This window comes from Suncus etruscus, chromosome 3 (assembly GCF_024139225.1).
Source record: "Suncus etruscus isolate mSunEtr1 chromosome 3, mSunEtr1.pri.cur, whole genome shotgun sequence".
NCBI classification, from domain to species: Eukaryota; Metazoa; Chordata; class Mammalia; order Eulipotyphla; family Soricidae; genus Suncus; species Suncus etruscus.
The window spans coordinates 167,037,268-167,048,602 of record NC_064850.1 but is presented as its reverse complement, the minus strand read 5'-3'; the positions used below and the strand labels follow the sequence as shown (position 1 = coordinate 167,048,602).

At 36.0% G+C, this 11,335-nt stretch overlaps 1 non-coding gene across 1 annotated transcript; it reads left to right on the top strand.

The window, feature by feature from the left end:
• Nucleotides 1-4,668: 4,668 nt before the first annotated feature.
• LOC126005190 (small nucleolar RNA SNORA51) lies at nt 4,669-4,801 on the top strand. Its single transcript, XR_007494361.1, has one exon. It is a non-coding gene; the product is annotated as a small nucleolar RNA SNORA51 (small nucleolar RNA).
• The last annotated feature ends 6,534 nt before the right edge of the window (nt 4,802-11,335 follow it).

Below are 11,335 nucleotides of genomic sequence, written 5' to 3'. Positions count from 1 at the left end.
TTGGATTTACAGCAGACCTGTCACCAGAAACACTCAAGGCCAGAAAGCAGTGGTGGGATATTGTGACAAAACTGAATGAAATGAATGCTTCACCTAGAATACTGTACCAGTAAAACTCACTTTCTGGTTTGATGGAAGAATACATGTTTTCACAGACAAAAAACAGCTCAGAAACTTTACAGACTCAAAATCAGTCTTAAGAGAAAAACTGAAAGACCTAATTTAAGACAAGACTAACCAAAAGATACACCAAAGTTCGATACAAAGACGACATCAAATTCCAGGACAATTATTTATTTCAACATCAATGGACTAAATGCACCAGTTAAGAGACACAGAGTGGCTAAATGAATTAAAAAACTCAATCCAACCTTCTGCTGCCTACAAGAAACGCACCTGAATAGTCAGAACAAACATAGACTCAAAATAAAAGGCTGGAGAAAAATTATCCAAGCAAACAACACCCATAAAAAAGCTGGAGTGGCCATACTAATATCAGATAATGCAAACTTTATACTCAGGAAGGTTGTAAGGGACAAAGATGGACATTTTATAGTAATCAAGGGGTATGTAGAGCAGGAAGAAATAACTCTCCTAAACATATATGCACTGAATGAGGGGCCAGCAAAATATTTAATACAACTGTTGACAAATCTGAAAAATAATATCAACAACAACACAATAATTGTGGGGGACCTTAACACGGCATTGTCAACACTGGATAGGTCAACCAGACTGAAACCCAACAAGAATATACTAGACCTGAGGAGAGAAATGGAAGAAAGAGGCCTAGTGGATATATATATATATATATATATATATATATATATATATATATATATATATATATATATATATATCCATCCCCAGAAACCTGGATACACATTCTTCTCCAATGTACATGGGACATTCTCCAGGATAGACTACATGGTGGCACATAAAACACACCTCCATAATATCAAGAGAATAGAAATTTTGCAGACTACATTCACTGACCACAAGGCTTTGAAATTATTTGTGAATTCCAAAGGTACTCAGAAGAAAAACTTTAACACCTGGAAGTTAAACAGCCTCATACTCAATAACCAGTGGGTTCGAGATGAAATCAAGGAGGAAATCAAAAGGTTCCTGAAAACAAATGACAATAAAGACATAAACTATCAGAACTTATGGGACACAGCAAAAGCAGTACTGAGAGGAAAATTTATAGCTTTGCAAGCACACATCAGGAAGGAAGAAGGAGCTTACCTGTGTAGCTTAATAACACAGCTAATAGAACTAGAAAGTGCTCAACAGAAGGACCCAAAAATAGGGAGACAGAAGGAAATAACAAAGCTGAGAGCAGAAATCAACAAAGTAGAAACCCAAAAAACAATCCGAAAGATTGACGAAAGCAGAAGTTGGTTCTTGAAAAAATAAACAAGATTGATAGACCACTGGCAAACCTATCAAAGAAAGAGAGAGAGAAACTTGATAACTCGTATTAGGAATGAAAAAGGAGAGATCACTACTGATATGACAGAGATTCAAAGGGTAATCAGAAACTACTTTGAGAAACTCTACACCACTAAAAATGAGAACCTGGAAGAAATGGATAAATTCTTGGACTCTTATAATTTTCCACGGTTGAAGGAAGAGGATGTAGCATATCTAAACAGCCCCATCACCATTGATGAAATTAAAACGGTAATCAAATGTCTGCCCAAAAACAAAAGCCCAGGCCCAGATGGATTCACTATTGAATTCTTTCAAACTTTCCAAGAGGAACTACTACCAATTCTGACAAGATTCTTTCATGAAATTGAACAAATGGAAACACTTCCGAATAGCTTTTATGAAGACCTCATCACCCTGATACCTAAACCAGACAGAGATGCTACAAAAAAAGAAAATTACAGATCAATATCGCTGATGAATGCAGATGCAAAGATCCTCAACCAAATCCTGGCAAATAGAATTCAACCAAGATATCCTTCAACAGACGAATGGCTAAAGAAACTGTGGTACATATACACAATGGAACATTATGCAGCTGTCAGGAGAGATGAAGTCATGAAATTTTCCTATACATGGATGTACACGGAATCTATTAGCTGAGTGAAATAAGTCAGAGAGAGAGAGAAAAACGCAGAATGGTCTCACTCATCTATGGGTTTTAAGAAAAATGAAAGACATTCTTGCAATAATAATTTTCAGACAGAAAAGAGAAAAGAGCTGGAAGTTCCAGCTCACCTCAGGAAGCTCACCACAAAGAGTGATGAGTTTATTTAGAGAAATAACTACATTTTTAACTGTCCTAATAATGAGAATGTATGAGGGAAATGGAGAGCCTGTTTAGAGTACAGGTGGGGGTCGGGTGGGGAGGAGGGAGATTTGGGACATTGGTGATGGGAATGTTGCACTGGGGATGGGTGGTGTTCTTTACATGACTGAAACCCAAACACAATCATGTATGTAATCAAGGTGTTTAAATAAAAAAAAATCACAGAAAAAAATAAATAAGTAAAACAAATTTATTACACATAAAATATAACAAATATAAAGTATCTGGATTTGACATGCTAAAGTAGAGCATTTATGCTTTTACTGTGAATGAACAGTAGAACTTATTTCCATACCACTTTTTGATTTTAATTCTTCTATAATTTAGATATTTTTAATTTTAGTCAATTGCATCTATGAATTTGGAAGGATAGAAGTAATTAAACACTGTGACACTGACTTTTTTAATTTTATTTTTCAGATTTTTTTAATTATTTTTTAAATTTTTAATTTTTTTAAATTTTTCACAGCATTATTTATGGTACATAATGACAACGAATGAGGGGCACTCCCACCCCAGTGCTGTCCTCCCTCCACCCCGTTTCCAGCATGCATCTCATATCTCCCTCCCTTTCCCCCCAGAATACTAGTGTGACTGGTCTCCACTTTATAGATTGTTGTAGATTGTCTATTCTGTTGTCATTTGTGATAAAAAGGATAAGAAGAAAAAAGAAAGAAAAAAAGGAAAAGAGAAAAAAAATTGGCCTCAACTACCAAAAAAAGAAAGAGAAAAAGAAGAAAAAAATGCACCTGGCTAATGAGAAAAGAAAAAAAAATCACCAAATAATAATCACAGGAGTGAAAAGAAAAGGGAAGAGAAAAGTGGAGGAAAGAAGGAAAATAAAGTAAAACAAACAAATCAAAAGAAAACAAGAAAAAGAAGGTGTGCTGCAGTGGTAGGGTTTGGCGTTCCCTCCACTTTTTTTTTTTTTTTTTTTTTTTTTTGGTATAGGCACAGTAAGCATTGGGGGAGAATGGGAATTCCCATGGCCTAGGAGATTCAGGGCTTCTCCATCCTTGAAGCATACCATCATGGGATCAATCCCTGTCTCCATAAGTGTTCATTACCTCATCCCAAGGGCTTTGTATGTGGTGCCAGGAATCTTTCCTATCAGTTGTGGGTGAGACAATGAGGCCACTGTATCCAGCGGTCTTGGTATTTGTACAGGTCCTAGGACAGGGTCTAGGTTAGAGTCTTTACGGTTCTAAAGGTTCTGTTCCACCATTGATGTGTACAGTCTTCTGTATCAGATGCTCTCTGTTTTCATACAGTCCCCAACCCAAAGTATGAGATATTATGGATCTAAGGGTTCTGCTCAGTCTCTGTTGTTCAAGTTGGGACTCTGCAATAAGAAATCCTTTTTTTTTTTTATTTAATAAGAGTTCTGGTCCACAGTCTAGGGCAGGGTTTTTCTTATTGGTCCTCAGGATAGTTTTGCCCAGTCGTAGCTGTCAAAGTCAGTTTTCTGTACATGGTGCACTTATTTTTCGCTGTTCAAAAGACAGTACATATTCTGGTTTCCATCCAGTGTTAGGTGAGGTGATAAGACGACTTGGTTTTGGGCCAAGTTGTCATTTCCTCATTGTCATAACTGGTACAAGTTAGTGCCAGAGCTGTGCTATAATTCTCCCAATGGAGTTGGTTTCTGGAGTTGTTATCCAGAGCTGTGTCAGTTCTACATCTGGGACCTGGGGTTTGGAGTTGAACTGCCACTGTCCAATCTCCTGGAGACTGGGTTGTATCCACATGACACATGTCTGGGATGGGAGGCACCCTAGTGTTATAAAAAGTGTAAGGTCTTTTTTGCACTTGAGTATGATTTGATTTCAGAACCGAGATTATTGTGTGGTGCCTGTCTTTATTGCTGTGGTGCTTATAGGTTATTTAATTCGATATTTTTTTTGTGTGTGTGTATTGTTGTGGTATTTTAATTACTTTTTTTCACATCCTCTCTCAAACTGAGGTTGGAAGCCTCTAGACAGGACTCTGCCTATTTTCAGCATATTTGATTTTTGATTGAGAAGAGGACATATTAGGTGATGGGTATTCCCCTGATTCAATGTGAATATGTACCCAAAATACTACAGTGAAAGATATGTAAGCCATTATGAAAAAAAAATTGTGTTTTTTAATCAGAAATTTTCTTTGACTTACATGTATTATTATTATATCAATTATATTATATGTTATGTTATGTCACTATATTATGTTATATTAGTTTACCTCATTATGTTAATCAATTTTGTCCTTTAAATGAATTCTTACTTTAAAAAAAAAAACAAAAAAAAAAACAACTTTAGTTTGCTCTGAAGAAAAAAAAATAAAATAAATAAAAGATAAGATAAGGCCTCCCAAATCTTACCACAGGCTGTGTTCTTTACACTGGCTGTATAGAAAGAGGAGGTACAGTAAAGGCACCCCATATACACCTCAACACAGGCCCCTTGCCGGGTATGTATTGTGAATTGGGGGACAAAAAAAAAAGTGTAAGGTCTTATCCCTAGAAGATAAGATCTTATTTCTGTGTCTATGGTTTCCCCTTGTTTACTGTTCCCATACAAAAACGATGGTTTCATGTTGGATTGCAGCTGCTATTCTGGGTAAGGATGACTGGCTATAATCACACTTTCTGTGGTCCGTTTTTTGATCTGCCATTTTATCTCAGGCAAGGATTTAGTACCAAGGAGCACCAAAAATGATAATAATAGCAAAAATATGAATACCTTAAAATAGAACAGATAAATAAACCTGTGTTTAAAAAGAAAAAAGAAAGAAAGAAAACAAAGGTATTTGAAGACAACAGGTGATAATTGAGTTTGAGACATGTTTTGCTGCATTACGGAACCCTATATTGTCCTAGAACTAGGAGTTTTGCTGAAGCTGATTCCGGTATCATGCAACAGTCCATAGTTTGATGGGGTGAGAGGGGCCACCAAGCATGGGTCAGCAGGTATGTTGGTTGTAGTTCTTTGTCGAGGCCTGAGATGGAGACGGAGAGGGTGTCTTTGAATGAGGAGCTGAATGGTGGTCTGTTGGGGCAAAAGGTCAGTCTTGGTGTCAACCCAGTTAGGAACTGAGGATGAAGAGGGTTAAATAAGGGGAAGATAATGATTCAGGGTTAGGGGATGAGGGGGCAGGAGAGACACAGGGTTGAGGGGAGAGGCAATACATGGTAGAGACTATATACAATATATAGATGGACTGTTTATGGTTTAGTCTTGGAGTCAATATGAAAAGTCACGTCCACACAAAGACTAGAGAATAAAGGTCTATTTGAGTGTTTTATCCAAATCTTGGGCATCCTGATTCCATTCCTAGGAACAGTCTAGGATAAGGAACATTTTTGGTTAATGCTTAAAAAGTATATTTGTCGCACGGGAGTTTTCACGGTTTTGAAAATTAGGATTAGTAACAAAAATACAGGGGGTTTAGTATGCATAGGGGAGGGGTTTCCCTCCTCTGTCCGCCCCCCAGGGCCTCAGTTGCCAGGGCCGGCCATGAAGACCAGTCTGGAGTGGGGGGGGGTCTCAGTCTCCTGGACCATGTGTTCAGTCCAGGAGGCCTATGGCCCGCTGTCTGCCCAGAAACCCTGACATACCAGAAAAAAGGGCATGTGCGCCCTGCTGGGTCCAACTGTGGGCTCCGTCTCTGGTTTGAAAATTGAAAGGGGAGGGGTTTCCCTCCTCTGCCTGCCCCCCAGGGCCCAGACACTGATTTTTAAGTATTATTTGACTCACTGACTAGGCAGTAACAAGTGAATCTATAAATAAAACTTGAATGGCAGCAGAAAGCAACAGCTAAGAGTTTTTAAGACGACTACAATACCCAAGTACTTGATAAAGTTATCAATCTCTGAGTTCTATGAATATCTTCCATATTTGTTCTCTATAGTTCTTATCTGAGAGGTTAAGTTGTGTATTTTTCAAGTCATCTTCGTTCTCTAAGCATGGTGGGGCCCTTGTTCTTTTCCCTTAGTCATTGCTGTAGTGTGATGTTTTCTATGTCTGGTGCAGACATTGCTTGACTACTAGAAAGAGTGCCTACCCACACTCACTGACTCTTTGTTTTTTGACTTGGATTCTGTTTTTCACATGGGGGTTGTCAACATGACTTCTGGGTCCAAAAGGCTCATGCAGGCTTGTTGCTCTTACCAGTCTCTCAACCTTTTATTATTTCTATCCTTTCCTGATTTGACTTTAAATAAATTATAGTTTCCAATTTATTCTCCTTCCTGTCCTTCCTTCCTTCCCTTTCCTTCCTTCCTTCCCTTCCTTCCTTCCTTCCTTCCTTCCTTCCTTTTCCTTTTCCTTCCTTCCTTCCCCCCTTTCGTCCATCCTTTCTTCTTCTACCTCTTCTTTCTTTCTTTCTTTCTTTCTTTCTTTCTTTCTTCTCTTTCTTTCTTTCTTTCTTTCTTTCTTTCTTTCTTTCTTTTCTTTCTTTCTTTCTTTTCTTTCTTTCTTTCTTTTTCTTTCTTTCTTTTTCTTTCTTTCTTTTCTTTCTTTCTTTCTTTCTTTCTTTTCATTCTTTCTTTCTTTCTTTCCTTTTCTATCTTTCTTTCTCTCTCTTTTCTTTTTGTCTTTCTTTCCTTCTCTTTCTTTCTTTCTTTCTTTCTTTCTTACTTTCTTTCTTTGTTTCTTTTATCTCTCTTACTTTCTTTTTTGTTCTTTCTTTCTTTCTTTCTTTCTTTCTTCTTTCTCTTTTCTTTCTTTCTTTCTTTCTTTCTTTCTTTCTTTCTTTCTTTTCTTCTTTCTTTCTTTCTTTCTTCTTTTCTTATCTTTCTTTCTTTCTTTCTTTCTTTCTTTCTTTCATTCTTTCTTCTCTTTCTTTCTTTCTTTCTCTCTCTTCTTTCTTTCTTCTTTCTTTCTTTCTTTCTTTCTTTCTTTCTCTTTCTTCTTTCTTTCTTCTTCTTTCTTTCTTTCTTTCTCTTTCCTTTCTTTCTTCTTTCTTCTTTCTTTCTTTCTTTCTTTCTTCTTTTCTTTCTTTCTTTCTTTTTTTTCTTTCTTCTTTCTTTTTCTTTCTTTCTTCTCTCTTTCTTCTTTCTTTCTTTCTTTCTTTCTTTCTTCTTCTTTTCTTTCTTTTCTTTCTTTCTTTCTTTCTTTCTTTCTTTCTTTTTTCATTTCTTCTTTCTTTTCTTTCTTTCTTTCTTTCTTGCTTTCTTGCTTTCTTGCTTTCTTGCTTTCTTGCTTTCTTTCTTTCTTTCTTGCTTGCTTGCTTGCTTGCTTTCTTTCTTTCTTGCTTGCTTGCTTTCTTTCTCTCTCTTCCTTCCTTCCTTCCTTCCTTCCTTCCTTCCTTCCTTCCTTCCTTCTTTCTTTCTTTCTTTCTTTCTTGCTTTCTTTCTTTCTTTCTTTCTTTCTTTTTTCATTTCTTCTTTCTTTTCTTTCTTTCTTTTTTCCTTTTTTCTTTCCTTCTTTCTCTTTTATCCTCATAATTAATTCAGAATTTATTTTAAAGTTCTGCTTCTTAAACTGAAAATATGGATGGCTTGGTTTTTTTTTTTTTTTTTACCTCCAAAGCATTAATACTATGGTGTCATTCCTTTTTTGAATAGGCACACTAAAAATGGGGAAATCTTATTATAGAAAGAAGTTCTCATCTAATCGGAATAAGGATCCATAAATTTTATAATACAGGGCCACGTTCTACCCTTTATATTTGTCATGAGGACTTGACTTAGATCTCACATTACCAGATATTGATTGTCCCAACCTTAGAACTGGTACAGATCCCTGCACCAGCACCAGGAATCAAACTCCCTCCCGGAGGAGGCCCTATACAACTCTGGCACCAACTTGAGCAAGGTACCCAAGATCTTTAATTACAGAGGACTGACTTTTACAATCTTGAATGAGCAGAATGTTTCCTGGAACCATAAAGAAAGATCTTGGGGTTTGACAACTAACATGTCTGGAGCCTGTAGTCTGTCTCATGACAATATGCTTTAAGGGTAGAGACATCCTGTATCACTTAGGATAAGGGAATTTTCTTTCTATTTCCCCAATATTTACTATATCTAAGGGGAAAAAAACCATAAACGTGCCATGTATGCCTCCCATATTTTTTTTATATTTTTAATTTCATTTTAATATTTTTTCATTTCTTTTTCTTCTTTTAATTTAATTTATATCTATAGTTTCTAGAAAGGGCTCCCACACAGTTTTTTTTTTTTTTTTTACAGAACCATCGAGCATTAATCATCTTAGTTAAAATTCTCAGTGAGGTTTAATGCATACCACATGATCACTTTGTAGACTCGTAGAGTATTGTAGTTTTCAAGTAAGTCTTACATGTCCACTAAAGAAATTTAATATTAAGTAGTAGAAAAACTGAATTCAGCTGATGTTCTGAACTTGTTAAAAGAAAATTTCTTTAGTCACAGGTCATTCATAAATGTAACTAATCCATTAATGTGAGGTAATATTTTAAAGTAATTTTGATCTCCACTTCTAATAAAAAAAACTTTGGTTCCTATTGCACACAATGAGTTTAGAGTGGCTTGAATTTAAAAAGAGGAAACATTGGAGCCTTTCCCAACAGACTCTTAGTTGGTTGTTGTGAAGCAAATGTTTGAAAAAGGAGGCAATAATCACAGAAAATAGTAAGTAAATTACAGCCTAAAGAAAACAACCATTGTGTGCCTGTAAGAAAGTGGGGCAATAAAAGAGGTTGATCCTGCTGACAGACTTTGTAGACCTGAAATCTGAGACATACAGACTAATAGTTATAACATAAGGTGGAGATTTCCATTCCAGACAGTTGAAACTGTTTTAAACTATTTTAAACTATTTTAAAAATGGTATTTGAAAGCTAGAACAAGTAATGTTTCTAGAGAAGAAATCAATATGTTTATGGGAACAAATAATGTCTTGGGTGAGAGATATAGTACAGGGGCTGGGCACTTGCTTTGCCCTGTGGCATTCTTTATGGTCTCCTGAGCATCAATTGGAGTGTAACCCCTAAACATTGACAGGTATGACCCCAAAACAATAATGTAATAATAATAATAATAATAATAATAATAATAATAGTAATAATAAATAGTCTTGTTTATCACCTTATAAGATGTGTTTTTTACTTATTTATGGACAGGATATCCTGCTTAAATATCTTAAACTAGAATGCACAATACCATATGTGTTAGATTTTAGTTATGAAATAGATGGGGAGATGGCTGCTATTGGTCATAAAATCTTTTTTTTTTTTTTTTTTTTGGGGGTTTTTGGGCCACACCCTGTGACGCTCAGGGGTTACTCCTGGCTATGCGCTCAGAAGTTGCTCCTGGCTTCTTGGGGGACCATATGGGACGCCGGGGGATCGAACCGCGGTCAGTCCTAGGCTAGCGCAGGCAAGGCAGGCACCTTACCTCCAGTGCCACCGCCCGGCCCCTGGTCATAAAATCTTTAGCAAAGGGTCCGAGATGTGCACCTGTGAGGAGGCTTCCAGTTAAGAACCCTGTCACTATTCCACTCAGATTATATAGATGTTCAGCATCAGTCTAGACCCACCCAGTTATTTCCTATTGACACCTGCCACATTTCAAAAAGACATTCCAATCCATTGGGTCCCACTTAATGTTAAAATTCAGATGGCCTGAATTTAATTTAATGGTAACAGATATTGAATTTATGTAAGTGTTCTCTTTAACCCGTCTCTTATTCTTACACCCACAAGGAACATCCCAGCCATCTGGTCCTGACCAAAGGGTCTCCCTTTGTCTCCAACTCTTATCTGAAGGTCACATTCTTATATGCCTACAAGATGCCTACAAGATAACAAAGGGAGTATACAGAAGCTAATAAGTGGTTTTAGGCAGTTTAGCAAAAAGCAAAAATTTCATGGGAAAGCAGAAATATTAGGGTTTCACAAAACTATGAATAAAAGTGCATCTAGCTAGCTGAAACCTTATAAAGGAAAGGCAAATGTTGATATTTATTTTCTGTATTTGTAGTAATTCTTCCCATGGGATATTACAATATTTTACAAGCACAATTATGAAAAAAGAGGAGGCAGGCTAGAGCAAAACTTAACCAAATCTTTATAAATATAGAGAGATCAATGAAGAACAAACAACAGAGCAGACACTCTGGACACATGCCATTGTCTAATAGGACACAAGGGGTTGTTTTTAAGTGCCATGTCTCAAATTTTATCTTCAGCAAAAAGCAAATAACAAACTTGTGGGGAAAATAACAGGATATTTCTAAATTATATTTCTTCAAAGTACCAAGCAAGAAGAAAGAAGTGACATATTAAAGACAAACAAATGGTAGAATTTAAGAAAGAAATAGAACAAGTGTAGAAAAGAAATGCTCTGTCTTTGTCATATACACACATGCACACAAAAACACTTCTTCTGGCCAACCACTCATCCACACATACATCTCAATAATACTGTAAAGAATATATATATATATATATATATATATATATATATATATATATATATATATATATATATATATATATATATATATATATATATATATATATTTGGGTTTGGGGCCACATCAGGGGTTACTCCTGGCCATGTGCGCAGAAATCACTCCTGGCTTGGGGGAGCATATAGGATGCCAGGGGATCAAACCATTCTATGCTAGCATGGGCAAGGCAGATACCTTATTGCTTGCACTACCACTCTGGCCCCTGGAAAGAATATTTTTAAAATAAATAATATAAATATAAATTATCTTAGAGAGAAACAACTGACATCATAAAATTAATTGGTGAGACTCATAGTTTATTTTTAAAATATCCATTACTAGCAATTGCAATCAATAGATTCATTGTTTTGCCTATACAATCACCTGATAATTATAGAAATTCAAGTTAGTTGTGAGTTCCCACTTCTCCCCCTCTTAATATACTGTGATATCACTAGGATTGGTATCAGATATTTTACATGTACTCAGATCATAGTTCTTCTTTTCTTTTAATCTACAGATGAAATAGAAGAAATGAAAAAACTATTAAGATATCTAAGACAAATCTGAAAACTGGAAGTCATCCTGTCCTTTT